General features: G+C 42.2%; 1 protein-coding gene across 2 annotated transcripts in view; it reads right to left on the minus strand.

The window, feature by feature from the left end:
• Positions 1-14,720, minus strand: part of LOC109933334 (metastasis-associated protein MTA1-like) — a 98,301-nt gene that overhangs the window by 82,419 nt on the left and 1,162 nt on the right. The window lies entirely within an intron of this gene.

The following is a 14,720-nucleotide window of genomic DNA, read 5'->3' on the forward strand; positions in this document are numbered from 1 at the left end:
GAGAAGTCAAGCAGCCTACTACTGCTGCAAATTCAGATGTTTATAATGGAGAAGTGCAGTCAGGAACTGCCATTAGTGCATTAAAAAAATACTGGCTTTTATAGAGAGCAAAACTAGTCTTGGGAGGAAGGTTCAATATTTTAGTTCACAGGTAGGGAAGAAAATAAACCAATGTCAGCTGCTGTTGCTGCTGCTGGACAATTCATGCAAGAGAACAGGGGCAAGAGTGGACTGAGCTGTAATATCAGTCAAACTTCCTGCCTTAGTTCACATGATGAGCAGCTATTTTGGTAAAGCAGCAGAGGTTAGGCAATTCAGATGGTTGTACCATAAAGGAAGAAAATCTTTTTCTTATGTCCCTCAGGGAGGAGGTAATCTTCCTTCCATTTTGGAGTTGTGGGTCCTGAGACGTCTAAACCAACCAACGCTGGATCAGCACAGCCTGCCACAGTGGGGCATTTGGCATTTCCTGAAGTGGGTAGTGGAACAACTTTTTTTTAAAAAAACAAAGTTTGTGTGTGGAGTGAACTGCCAGACAAAGTGGTGGATGCAGGTACAGTTACAACATTTAAAAGACATTTGGATAAGTTCATGAAGAAGAAAGGTTTGGAGAGATTATGGGCCAAATGCATGCAGGTGGGATCAGTTTAGTTTGGTAACATGATCAGTGTGGACTGGTTGGACCGAAGGGTCGGTTTCCATACTGTATGACTCAATGATATAATCAGGTTTTCACACGTTCCCTGTACTGGCGGTACTTGGCCTACCCCCAGGCCCGTCAAAGATGTATGGAACAGTTGGCACCTTCGCCAGTTTTGGCTGCCATGAGCCATGCTTCCTCCAACTTTTCTTGTCACCACACTGACCTCCAAGGTCCAGGTTCCACAAGTCAATGCATCCGCACATTGGTCAGCGTGCAGACCCACTGAGTGGCTGCACAACAGTACAGCTGAGAGGAAACATTTTTCCTTTTTAATACTTTCAAATCAACCTGTTCAGGGATGTTATTACATACCTCTGGAGCAGGTGGGATTTTGAATCCAGGTTGCCTGACTCAGAGGTAGGGACACTCCCTCTGCACCACAGAGCCTTTGAACATTGATCTTGGGGTTCGAGAATCCCACAGATCTGTGCAGATATTATAATTGTTTAAGGGAGGCTCTAAGGTTGTCGTTTGAGGCCCATGAACAGGGCGATACAGGGCATGATCCTGGGAAGGGAATGACAGATATATTGAATTAGATTATTGTGGAATGAAGAACAGCTAGTCCCAGACCAGGAGTGTGGGATAAAATCCTGAAGAGGTTACTTAAAGCCGAGTGCAGTGAAGCTCAGGTGCATGGTAGTTCCAAGAAGATGCTATTGCAGCTCCAATCTAAAAGTTGAAATCACAAGCGACTTGAACCTACTAAAGTGTTCGGTACAGGGGCTCTGGTGAGAGTATTATAAAAATGATATTTTGATAACAATATAACAGGTCTTTTGTAATAAACTTTCACTTTGCTGTTAAAGCAAAATCTGCAGCATTGTGGGCTTATGTTTCAGCGACAGACCACTTCATTAAAATAAAAACAAATAATATTTTATCTATGCAGCCAGGTTCCTGACTAAAATCTGACTAGTCTGGTAATAACATCAGCTGGGATCAACAGAGATTTCATTCTGTGCATGTATAACTACAATTTGAAAGGTAATTCATTGACTGGGAGGTATTGTGGGATATCCTGAAGGATGAAAAAGGTGTGATACAAATGCTGATCTTTACCTATCTGAACTTTAAGATCTGTTTCCAGCTGAACATCATCAATTTATACAGCATCTTCAGTGTAGAAAGACCTGTCCCTGCTGACTGTGCCATTATGGGATAGACAAAACACAATGTGCTGGTTTGAGTGGCAGTGCATCTCAGTACAAGTGACATCCACTGCAGTGCCCATGAATGGTCAATACCATAACTACCACTCACAAATTACTTAAGAATATTATCTAGGATTAAATAACAGTGCACAGCTTCTCAAAGCATGATAAAATATGCACTCTTCCAACATCACCAAATCCCTAGTCAATTTGGAAGAACAGACATAGCATGACTTTTAAGCCTACTACATTGCCCAGCAACATAAATTAAAAACCACCTCCAACAATTTAGAGAAATTATGATCCATTCTCAAGTAGGCTCACCACACAACTGAATAGGACTAGAGAATTTAGTTTCAATTACATTACAAACAATTTGATTGGGAAATATATGCAAATGGCGATCAAGCCCCATACCTTCTCCAGAGATCATTCCATTTACCCATCAGACCCCTCAAACCCTCCCTATTCCATTATAAAAGACTACCTCTAATGACATATCCACAAAACCAAGTGAACAAATTACTCTCATTTCCCTTAATACTCAACTCGTTACTTTTTAAATTCCTCCTCTCTCCACCTATGCAAGAGCCCTAAGCCAAGGGAACGGTTTAACTGGATCAAACTTAATGGTTCCAAAAGTCGGAAAATTTGAATTGTATTGAATTTGCCTTCTCCAAAAGATGAAAAGGTATTTCGTGATGTAGGATCATAATGTGATTGCTGCAGACTTTCAAGGAGTGTGTCACTATTTCAGAACATAAACCTTCTCAATATATTGTCACGGCTCGTTATAGCAACAACACAATAACAAATATACTACCACAAGTTGTCACAAGACTCTGACTGAAGCCAAAGTTATACGGCAAGCAGAATTCTTCAAGGGCCTGTTCCCATTCTCAAAGTCAACAGTATATGCAGAAGACTAGCCCCTCTCACAACAAATCCTAACCAATTGCCATAAACATCTTGCCTTAATACTGGCCAATCTCCTGTTGTCAACACATACCTACCTCCTGCTTAGATCCTATCAACTTTTCCAGGAGCTATCAAATCTAACTTGAAGGCAAACTCAGCTCCCACACATTCCTTCTTATGAAAGCTACTTTCTTCTATCCCTGCACCATTATTTCGATTAATTTCATCGCCTACCCTGTTCAATATTTACTTTTCCTCTCTTTAAAGGAAAACTTCCTGCATATGAGCAGCAACGTAAAAAGGCAACTGTTATATTATTTCAGATCAGAAAGGATGAGAGCTCAGCATGTAGAAGAATTTAAAACAGTTTCTGCAATCAGCTATGCTAAAAATACAAAGATCTACAGGAACAGAACTGGAAACTGACAAGAGCCAGTGAATCAAATTTAGTCACTGCTGCACTTCACATACGACCAACAATTTGAGATCGGACAGCGAAAGAACCAAACCATCCTGAAGTGATGAATACATTCAAGAAAATCCACATACAATACCATCACTTTGGCACTTGCTCCAGCAACTGCTCAAAGCTCAAGCAAGTACTCGATGTAGTTCTGTTGTTCCGCAATCTATCACGATAGCAGTGTGTAGTTCAGTGCATTCCTCCAAATCCTAGTTGAGATTGCTGTGTTCTGCAGGTAGTCACACTGCAAATTATTGCAGACACTTGGCAGCTTCTTCGAATGTTGGATGCACTTTCCCAACATCGCCAAATCCTTGCTTATACTCCAAAAACCAGCAAACATCGGTCTCTTTTCAAACTCACTATGTTGCTAAGCTAAACACCAACAAACAAGAGAAATTACAATTTACTCTTATGAGTGGATCTTCAGAGTAAGTTCAAGCCAGTGACACACTTTTTACAAAAGAATGCTCTTCTAATCAACTGCAATTTGGCTCAATGTTCTTCTTTATGATCATTGAGCCAATCACAGGCCAGTGCCTTATTGTCAAGCTCCCAACCTACAACCCCCAGCTCAGCAGCCCAGAGATAACTTGCAGCCTATTTATAGGAGCTTCAAAGTCAGTTAAACAACCTCTGCAGCCTCTTTGCTCATGAAAGCAATTCCAAAATGCATCTTGGATTAAAACTGGGTTGAACTTAGAGCACCACCAGCGACTAAGACCAACTGTGGCTGAGCGAATACTGTACGGTTGATTTCTACTTGTGATTACCATGACAGTTTGGTCAGATTCAAGGCACTTTATCTAGTGTGTGTACTCTTAAATTAGCCTGATCTCTCGGACTGAAAAATCTCTTAATTCCTCCCTTTACTCTCTTTTCTGTCATAGTTACTGTTTCAAGCAGGATTGCCATGCAATTAAAAATTTTCAAGAGAATTCAGTCCTAATTACAAATGATTTGACTGTGAAATAAAGACAGGTGCCAAATTGAATCATTGACTGAACTGCATTTTGTACTAATTTTCAACGTAAAGTATTGATATAAACCAAATCTGAAGCTACTAAATGACGTACTCACATTCTAAGTGTTCTAAAGTTTCCAGATAAACCTGTACAACTTTATAAATGGCTTGGATTTTTTATTCCTGTGCGCAAGTCTACCCCACTAAAGTTGACATTGACTGTAGACATTTACCTGTACTCAAAAAATGAGGTTATCCCGTACCTTTAAAAGCACAAGCCTAAGTTCAGGAAATGGTTGCAGCATTTAAGGAGGCTACTCAGCTACACAAGTCTTACTAGTTGGTGCCGTTTGCCCTGCAGTTCTACAATTTATTCTTATTTCCAGACACTTAACCAAGTTCTTTGGAAAGCCTGATTGAATCTGTCAACAGCACAGTATGTGGCATTCTGAATCACAACCACTCATTATGTAAAAAAAAATCCTGCACCTATGGTTCCTTTACCAATCACCTTAAATCATCTTTTCTTTCGACCCTTCTGCCAAAGGAATGAGTTTCTCCCTCCATAACATGTGTCAGTCCCTCATGATCTCGAAGAAACTTATCAAATTCCCTCTCTCTCTTTCTGAGAGAATACAGCCCCATCTTCTCCATTCATCCGCTTAACTGAAGCCCCTCATCCAAAGAATTCTTTTTGTGAATTTTCACTGCACCCTCTATGGCTTCATAGAAGTCCTGGAATATGGTGCCCAGAATTGGACACAATTCTGCACTTGTTGCTGAACCAGGGTTTTCTAAATGTTCCTAATTTTGTAGCTTCTGTAGTTTGTATCTTGTTGATTAGTAAACTCCATGATCCAGTAATCCATGTTGACCATTTTCTCAAGCTGTCCTATAACCTCGAACAAAATATCTCTCCAGACAGAGTTATACAGCACAGAAACCCTTCGGTCCCACTCTGATACGGACCAGATATCCTAAATTAATCTAGTCCATTTTGATAGCATTTGGCCCATATCCCCCTATTCTTATACTCCTCCAGATGCCTTTTAAATCTTGTAATCGTACCAGCCTCCACCACTTCCTCTGGCAGCTCACTCCACACACAGACCATCCTCTGTGTGAAAAAGTTGCCCCTTAGGTCTGTTTTGATTCTTTCCCCTCTCACCTGAAACCTAAGGCCTCTAGTTTTGGACTCCCCTAACCTGCAAAAACAAAATTACCTTGGCTATTCACCCTATCCTGCCCCTCATGATTTTATAAGCTTCTATAGCGTCACCCCTCAGTCTCTGATGCTCCAGGAAAAATAACTCCAGCCTATTCAGTGTCTCCCTACAGCTCAAACCCTCCAACCACGGCAACATCTTTATCTCGCCGTTCCTGTAGCTGCTTTCAGTCTTCTTGTTTTTCCCACTAAAACACATCACTCTAAATCTCCTCTATATCAAAGTCAACCTACCCTGTAGGTGTCCATCCTTTCATCCAACTTGTGCCCTTTCAAGTTTATCACATCCTACACTCAATGCTTCCAAGTTTTAAGACAGCAATGAGAACTGTGCCTTGTACACCAATTTTCAAGTCATTTATAAATATTATAAAATGCCACAAGGATCGGTGCTCTTCTTCATTTCTATAAATTATTTGGATGTAAATACAGGTTTGAATAGTAAATTTGCAGATGACACCAGAACAGGTAGTGTAGTGGAGAGTGAAGAAGATTATCTCAGAGTACAACGGGACTTTGATCACAGGGGCCAACAGGCTGAGGAATGGCAGCTGGAGTTTAATTTAGATAAATGTGAGGTGCTGCACTTTGGAAAGGTAAGCTAGCACAAGATTTATACAGTAAATGGTAGGGCCCTGGGGAGCATTGCCGAACAAAAAGATCTGGGGGTGCAGGTGCATAGTTCCTTGATGATGGAGCTACAGGTAGACAGGGTAGTGAAGATGGCGTTTGACACTCTTACGTACATTGATCAGAACATTGAGTATAGGATATGGGAGGTCATGTTGCAGTTGTATACTGGGGAGGCCACTCTTAGAAAAATGGAGTACAATTCTGGTCTCACTTCTATGGGAAGGACGTTGTTAAACTTGAGAACGTGCAAAAAATATTTACAAAGATTTTGCTGGAAGGATTTGAGTTACAGGGAGAGGATGAATAGGCTGGGGCTTTCTCCCCCTGCAGCGGAGACTGAGGGGTTACCTTATCGAGGTTTATAAAATCATGAGGGACATGGATTGGGTGAATGGCCAACGCCTTTTTCCTAGTGTGAGGCAGCCTTAAACTAAAGGGCATGGATTTAAGGTAAGAAGGGAAAGATTTTAAAAATGGACCAGAGGGGTAACTCTTTTTGCAAAGGGTGGTGCCAGCATGGAATGCGCTGCCAAAGCAAGTGGTGGAGGCGGATAAAATTATAACATTTAAAAAGCATCTGGATGGGTACATAAATAGGAAGGGTTTAAGGAGGATTTGGGTCAAATGCTAGCAAATGGGACTAGGTCAGATTGGGATGTCTGGTAGGCACGGACAGGTTAGATTGAAGTGTCTGTTTCCATGCTGTCTGACTCTATAGAAGCAGCGATGCTAGCCCTGATCCTCGGGGGAAGACCGCCATATACCATCCTCCAGGCTGAAAAAAATCCCACTTACCACTGTTTGCTGTCACTGAGTGAACCTCTATCCACACTGCTACAGTCGCTTTAACCAGGTTGACAAACGTGATGTGGCACTTTAAACAACCATGCATATTGCACAAACTGCATTACCCTCAGCAGCTCTAATAGCTTCAAAAAAACCAAATCAATTTAGTTAAACATGACTTGCCTTTGACAAATTGTAACTTTACTTAAACTTCACTTTTTAAGCGACCATTAACTTTGTCCCAAATCATCATTTTTCTATCCAAAACATTGCCAGAGTTCATCCAACATGTTATTGTGACAGTTGTCAGTCTTTGGTAGTCTGCTTCCACAATCATCTGAGAAAGAGAGTCCTTAAACATTTTGAAGGCCGAGGTAGTTGACTTGTGACAAGCGAAGAGTGAAAGGTTAATGGGGTAGGCATGAACATGGAGTAATCAGATTTGCCACAATCTTATTGAATGGTAGAGCAGGCAAGGGGCCAAGTTGCTTCCTCTTGCTTCAAATCTCTCTGCTCCGATGGAGGATTGAGAAAGCTGATGCTGAAGTGGCATGCGTGTTATCAATGCACACGTGGAATTTAAGGTTGTTTACCTGCGAGGTCACCAAAGGGCACCAGCAGATAGGAAATTGAAGGGGATCAAGGATCAGTCCTCGAGAAGCTTCATAAGATAACTGCTTGGCAGCAGAAAGAGAACTCATTGCAAAAGATCCTTTGGGGACAATCAGATAAACAGAGGGAAGCCAGGTGATGGTAGTCCCAACCAGCCTGCCATGGGGCAAGATGGGGATGTGATCAATTGTCTGAAGAGTCTGCTGACAGAGTCAAGAAAGGAGAAGGATGTGGGTGTACTTTACAATCATCTGTCACATATGGTATATACAGTTTTGATGAAGGACAGCAGCACTAATAAAGATAAAACTGAAGAGGTTTGAACATGGGGTCGCGATTGTAGAATGGGGTGGACTCCAGAAGTGTTGCTCGCAAACATCACAATTCAGCTGCCAGAATCTACATTGGGTTCAATACTGAGACTAGCTTTTAATTCCACTATTATTTCACTTTAAATTCCAGTGGGCCCATGGCCCTAGACCATTAGGCTAGGCCTCTGAAGTCCAGTGACATTACTACTATCCCTTCAACACCCCGCCCCCATAATAGAACAGTTAAAATGTCAAAGGACTGAGCATGAGATTAATTTTCATAGACAACAGGGCCTCACTCATTCCTACTTTAATGCTATTTTACAGGGGCAAACAGCAAGCTAGCACCATGCAACTCTGGTGTGAGACAGCCCAACCATTAGCTCCCTCCAGCACTGATGCATCATGGTTGGTCTGTCTGTAAGATAATGGCTGGCAACAGATACAAACGAACAACTGCTATCAGTGCGGAAGCAAGGACAGTAGACACATGGGAACATTCAAGTCACCAACTCTTCTGACTGAGATCAATATTACCAATCATTCACTGGGTCAAAATCCTGGCATGCCCTCCGTGACAGCACAGTGTATGCCCCTACATCACAAAGGCCTGCAGTAGTTCAAAGTCAATTACTATCTTCTCAAGGCCAACTCAAAAAAGAATAACAAACTTCCACTGCCTTCTCATCCAGATAGCTTGTAGAAAAAATATGAACACAATATACTTTAAGTCAATCTCCAGCACCTTCAGTCCAAAAGAAGGGAGAGAAAGTGAAAAGCACCAGTGAAGGTCTATGTATTATACCCACCAGGGAATGAGTGAGCGAAGAAACAGAGCATGGTATTCTGCTCAACATGAAACAGGTTTACTGTTCAGACCTAATCCCATTGAAAGACAGTTTGACAGCCATTTGAAATTGTTCACAATTTCCAGCGTCAAAGCATAACCCTTTCTTCCATTCTAACCACCCCAGATCAAGACTAACACAATTTACTAAAAGCAAAGTACTGTGGATGCTGAAAATCAGAAAGAGTATTGAAGAAATTCAGCAGGTCTGGCAGCATTTGGAGAGTCAGACTCGGACTCAAAATGTAAACTTTGTTCTTCTCTCCACAGATGCAACCAGACCTGCCGAGTTTTTCCAGCACTTTTGTATTTGGAACAAAAACACTTTGCCCTTCCAGCCCCAAAATAAGAACCAAAATTCTTTCAATTACATCTAGACTTCCAACCCATACTTACGTATCTACTTTAGTTAACATTAAAAATTGTGCAACAGCCAGCTGCTCTGTACATTTAATATCAAGTTGAAGTCCAGCTGGGAGGTCTCTGGAATTGACATTGTTGTAAACCTTCAATACAATGTTGATTTCTGCCAATTCTCCACAAATATTCTTTCTCAAGTGATACGTTAGTGACTCAGGCCGAATGCCATTTGGAGGATGCAATGTTGTTGTTGCATTGCCATAGTCTTACCACACCATTGGGGCTGCTCTCTCATTAGAGAGAAATGACTGGTGGTGTTTTAACCTCATACCTCAGGCGAGGAGAGGGGAGGAGGTTGAGAAGGAGAGTCCTTCACGGTAACCTCAGCCAGTGATGGGAATTGGACCCACACTGCCGGCATCACAATACTTTGCAAACCAAGTGTCCAGCCAAATGAGCTAAACCGATCCAGGATGCAACAAGGGGTGGCACAGACAGAAGAAGCTGTCAACCCAATGGTCTCGATGTGGACTTTACTAGCTTCAAAATCTCCCCATCCCCAAGCTCATCTCAAGACCAACTCTCCCTCTCATCCCCGCCTCTTTGACCTGTCCGTCTTCTCTCCCACCTCACTGACCAATCCCCACCACTACTACCTGCTATCACCATCCCACCTACCTTTCCCAGCCCAAACCACCCCTCTATTTATTTCAGAGGCCCCTTCCCCTCCCCCATTTCTGAAAAAGGGTCCTGACCCGAAATGTCAGCTTTCTTGTTCCTCTGATGCTGCCTGACTTGATGTGTTCCTCCAGCTCCACACGGTGTTATCTCAGACTCCAGCATCGGCAGTTCTTACTATCTCTGAGAAGAACACACTGAATGGAGGACTTCATTATCCATCACACAGAGCGGTCTGAGCTGTTCCAACACTAACCAAGCTGGCAAATATCTGAAAAGTAAAACTGCCAGACTGAACTTACAACAACAGGCAAAAGTTAGCACAATGGGCTAATTGGTGCCTTCAGCAAAGAGCCCTTGAACAATTGGAGCCAATGGAAACCAGGGAAAATCTCTCCATTTGGGTGGAATCATACTTAGCATAAAAGAAGATAGATGTAGCTGTCAGATTCTAATCATTTCAGCCCCAGGTCATCACAGCAGGGATGCCTTCAGCTTAACTAACTTCAGGTCATTATTCTCTCCATTGTAAAGGTAAGATGTGGGGCTGTTTGTGGACAACTGAAGTCCACTCCATTTCCTATTTCTCTTATGAAACAGTCCATGCCCCTAAGCAGCAAGACCTGGCTAACAGCCAGCCAAGTATGAACAGCGAGTACTCCATTATGTACATGGATGCAGCTGCAACATTTCATAGCTTAACATGATCCTGGACCATACCGCAGCTCAGAAAACATGCTTCTTCAGTAATGCTGTGACCTCCACTTCTTGAAATACACTTATATCACTGTTCCTTCCTTCATTGTCACTTAGTCAATTTCCTGGAACCCTGTTCAACTTTGAGGACACCTTCACCACAGGGGGCTATTATCGCCTTCATGTAGGGATGACAAATTTAGTAGACTTTGTCTGAGGATGGAGCAAGCAGGGTGAATAAAAGAGAACCAGTAGATGTAGTGCGTTTTGATTTTCAAAAGGCATTTGATTAGATGCTATGTAAAAGGTTACTGCACAAGAGCTCACAGTGCTGAGGATAATAATGTTAGTGTGGATAAGAAGGTTGGCTAGCTAACGGAAAACAGAGTCGGAACAAATGGATCATTTTCAGGTTGCCAAATTGTAACTAGTGGAGAATACCACAGGGACCAATGGTGAGGTTTCAACTCTTTACGATCCATATTACTGACTTGGATTAAGAGATGAACTGTATCATAGTCAAATCTGCTAATCATACATAGATATGTAGGAAAGCAAGTTGGGAGGAAGATACAAGAGTCCACAAAGGGATGTAAATAGGTTAGGTGATGGAGCAAAAAATGCAGATGTGCAATGTGGGAAACTGAGAACTTTTAGAAAAGCAACATATTTAAAAAAGAACAGGGAGGATACTGACAGAATGTTTTCTCTTGGGGGAAACTAGAACTAAAGACAGACTAAGAGAATCAAGGAAAACTGAAAGAACTACGCAAGCTGGGAATCAAAAACAAAAACAGAAATTGCTGGAAACGTTCAGCAGGTCTGGGAAAAGAAATCAGAGTTAATGTTTCAGGTCCAGTGACGAAGGGTCACTCAGAGCTGCTGGGCTTTTCCAGCAATTTCAGTTTTTGTTTGAGAGATTAACAGATCTTTTATTTGATACAGTCGAGGAGGAATTTCTTCAGCCAGAGATTCATCTACCTTTGGAATTATTTTCCCTAGTGCAGAAGCTAGGGCATGGAATGTATTCAAGGCTGGGTTGGACAGATATTTGATGGACAAGGGACAGTTAAGAGGCACAAGCAGGAAAGCGGATTTCAGGCCATGATCCAGTTCAGCCATGATCTTATCAAATGGCACAGAAGACTCAATGAGAAGAATGGCCTTCTTCAGTTCCAATTTGATTTCAAGAGCTTACTGCAGCAAAATGCTGACCTTACCAGCAACAACCAGATCCAGAAGGTTACCAGCACACACAACCTGAACTGAACATGCCACATAAATGCCATGACTACAAGGAGTCAGAGGCTAGGAATCCTGCAGTGAGTAACTCACTCCGTGACTCCTCAAAACTTATCCACAAGGCACAAGTCAGGAGTGTGATGGAGCACTCCCCACTTGCCTGGATGAGAGCAGCTCCAGCAACATAAGCAGCACACTTGGTTGACACATCACAAACAATCACTTCCCCACCAATCAGCAGCCAACAATGTATACCATCAACAAGATGCACTGCAGGAACTCACCAAGGTTCCTTATACAGCACCTTCCAAACCCACAACCACTACCACTTAGAGCAACAAGAGCAGTAAATTATTGGGAACATCACCTGCAAGTCGCCCTCCAGGTCATTCATCTTCCTGACGTGGAAATTTATTGCCATTTCTTCAGCATCACTGGATCATAGGCCTGGAACTCCCTCCCTCATGGCATTGTGGCTCTACCTATACCAAATGGACTGCGCAGTTCAAGAAGACAGCTCACCACAACCTTCTCAAGGGGCAACTAGGGATGGCAGTAAATGATGGTCTGAATATCAATACACATTTCCCACAAAATTTTTTTTTTAAATAACTTTTCACAAAAATATAATTTCACATCTGAGCAAAACTCCAGCTTTCAACCACATAAGCTGTTTAAACCCTTTGTTAGAGAACACCACTGGAACAAAACAGTAGACTACTTTTGGGAGAAGAAAGAAGCACAAGCAAGTTCAAGTACAGTATGAGAGGAGCTAACACTGACTGAGGCAGGTTAAAGGTGACTTGAGGATAAACCATTTCACATTTTATTGACTGGCAACATTTGGCATGATTTAACACATTGTTCCAAGAGACAATTGCTATAGTGAAATTAAAACAGAAATATCCTGTATAGCTCAATATTTCAGTGTTGAAAACATTGAACTACAAAAGGCGGTCATTAGGCACAACACAGGTTCTCGAATTCCAGGTTAACACCACCATCACCTTCCTACATCCAATCTGTCTGCAACCACCCAGGGCAGCCCGTCACAACTGAACAAAAACAAAAGTTTCTGGAAAAGCTCAGCAGGTCTGGCAGCATCCGCAGTTCTTTCGGTTTTTATTAAATCACAACTGAAGATCACTTCAATCTTTACTAGGATATGATACATCTTTAAACATTTACCATTCCCAGAAAATAGTTGCTCGGCAATACCAAGCTCCAGAAATGCTGAAAAATAACATTCCACATGCTGTTGAATCTTTATGTCTTGTCCTCATCAGGACAGATACAAGAATGCCAAAGTTAAAAAGGAGTGACAATACAGTTTTGAAATTTACCATTGTCGAGTATGTCCTGATAAGCACAAGACGAAAAATTTAAATATTGTCTGAGTAAACTCCCCCAACATCTGAACAGAATAGTTATTGGCTCAATTTTTAAGTGTAAAAATGGAATGCATGTTAGGAATAGAGTCAGGAATGAGGAGAAAAAAAAAATTGTGTAATATTCTGGTCATTAACTGCTGTTCACCATTCATGAAAATAGTACAATGTCAGTATAGGATGGGCATGCAACTGTTTGAATTTAAACTGATTCCCATATGGGCAGACCGTTAAAACAATCTTTTGCTATCCCTCATTAGTAATTGAATACTAATGCTTTGTACATGATTATGCCACATGCTTCGTACAAAGTACCACATCAAATCAGCATATCTCTACAATCGGCTTGAGTTCAAGAAACACACACAAGTTCAATAAAACCAAAGAATCGCGGAAGCTAGAAATCAGAAACAAAAACAGAAACTGCTGCAAAACTCAGGTCTGGCAGCATCTGTGGAGAGAAAGCAGAGTTAACGTTTCAGGTCAGTGACCCATCTTCAGAACTGGACCCGAAACATTAACTCTGCTTTCTCTCCACTGATGCTGCCAGACCTGCTGAGTTTTCCCCAACATATTCTGGTTTTGTAACACACAAGTCCTCTTGACTACCTTCACAGACTATCGTGTTTTCCTATTCCTAAACACTGCATTAGTACAGCGCAACTGATAGCAGCTCAGCTCAGCGCAACCCCTACATCCAGCTGCAACCAGCACAATTCAAACCCCCAGGTTAACTGTATCCACCAGATATATGCACCTCCACAACTGTGTAGAAAACACTGCTAAAATTTCAAGTGAGGAAATGAACTTATACAGAACACACAGTGAAACAGGGCCAGAAGGAGATCTAGCAAGTCTAAGACAGAAAGAGAAGCAGATGAGTGATAACATTTCAACACCCTATCTGGCAGAATTCCAGAGTTAAGAGTACAGGGGTGATCTATCAGAGAGATTCACAGACAGAGAAGGGGAAAAGGACAAAAGAGGAACAGGCACTGCCTTTGAGGTGGGTGGAAGCAGAAATCCTCATAACATTTAAGAAGTATTTAAATGTACACTTGCAATGCCAAGGCATACAAGGCTATAGGCTTAGAGCTGCAAAGTAGAATTAGAATACCAAGATAGTTTTTTTGATCACTGCTGATTTGATGGGCTGAACGGTCTTTTTCTACACTGTAGACCTCTACGAGACAGAAGGAAGTCAGGGTTAGGAGAGACAGATGAGACTGGACGACAGAGGCACAGATGTGGCATGTAGAGGACAGGGAGTAAGACAGATGTAGGGGTGCAAGTCAGTCGATAGGGCAACAGAGAGATGGCCAGACAAAAAGTGAGGGGTAGGAACACCGACAGGTGGGGGAGGGGGAAAAAAAAGAGGGACAGGCGGGTAGATGGCGAGGTGTAGACAGACAAACAGACAGTGGGGCAAGGGTGATAGAGAGAAACAGGCAGATGGAGGAGGGGTAAGATGGGGGAAGATAGAAAGGAAGACAAGGGGAGGGGATGAGGAGGCACAGAGAAACAGACAAGGGGGGGGGGGGAGGCACAGAGGGGCAGAGGAGTGAGGAGGTAGACAGCAGAGGTGTATAAAGACAAGGCACATAGATATTTAAACAGACAAACAAACCAGGAGGGGTTAGACAGAAAAGCAAACAACAATTGAGACACAGACCAGAGGTTAACTCCGGGGAGGAGAGTTCAGCAAGACAAGAAGATAGGGGTAGTGGATAAAAGAGAAAA

Source organism: Rhincodon typus, chromosome 39 (genome assembly GCF_021869965.1).
Source record: "Rhincodon typus isolate 14 chromosome 39, sRhiTyp1.1, whole genome shotgun sequence".
NCBI lineage: Eukaryota > Metazoa > Chordata > Chondrichthyes > Orectolobiformes > Rhincodontidae > Rhincodon > Rhincodon typus.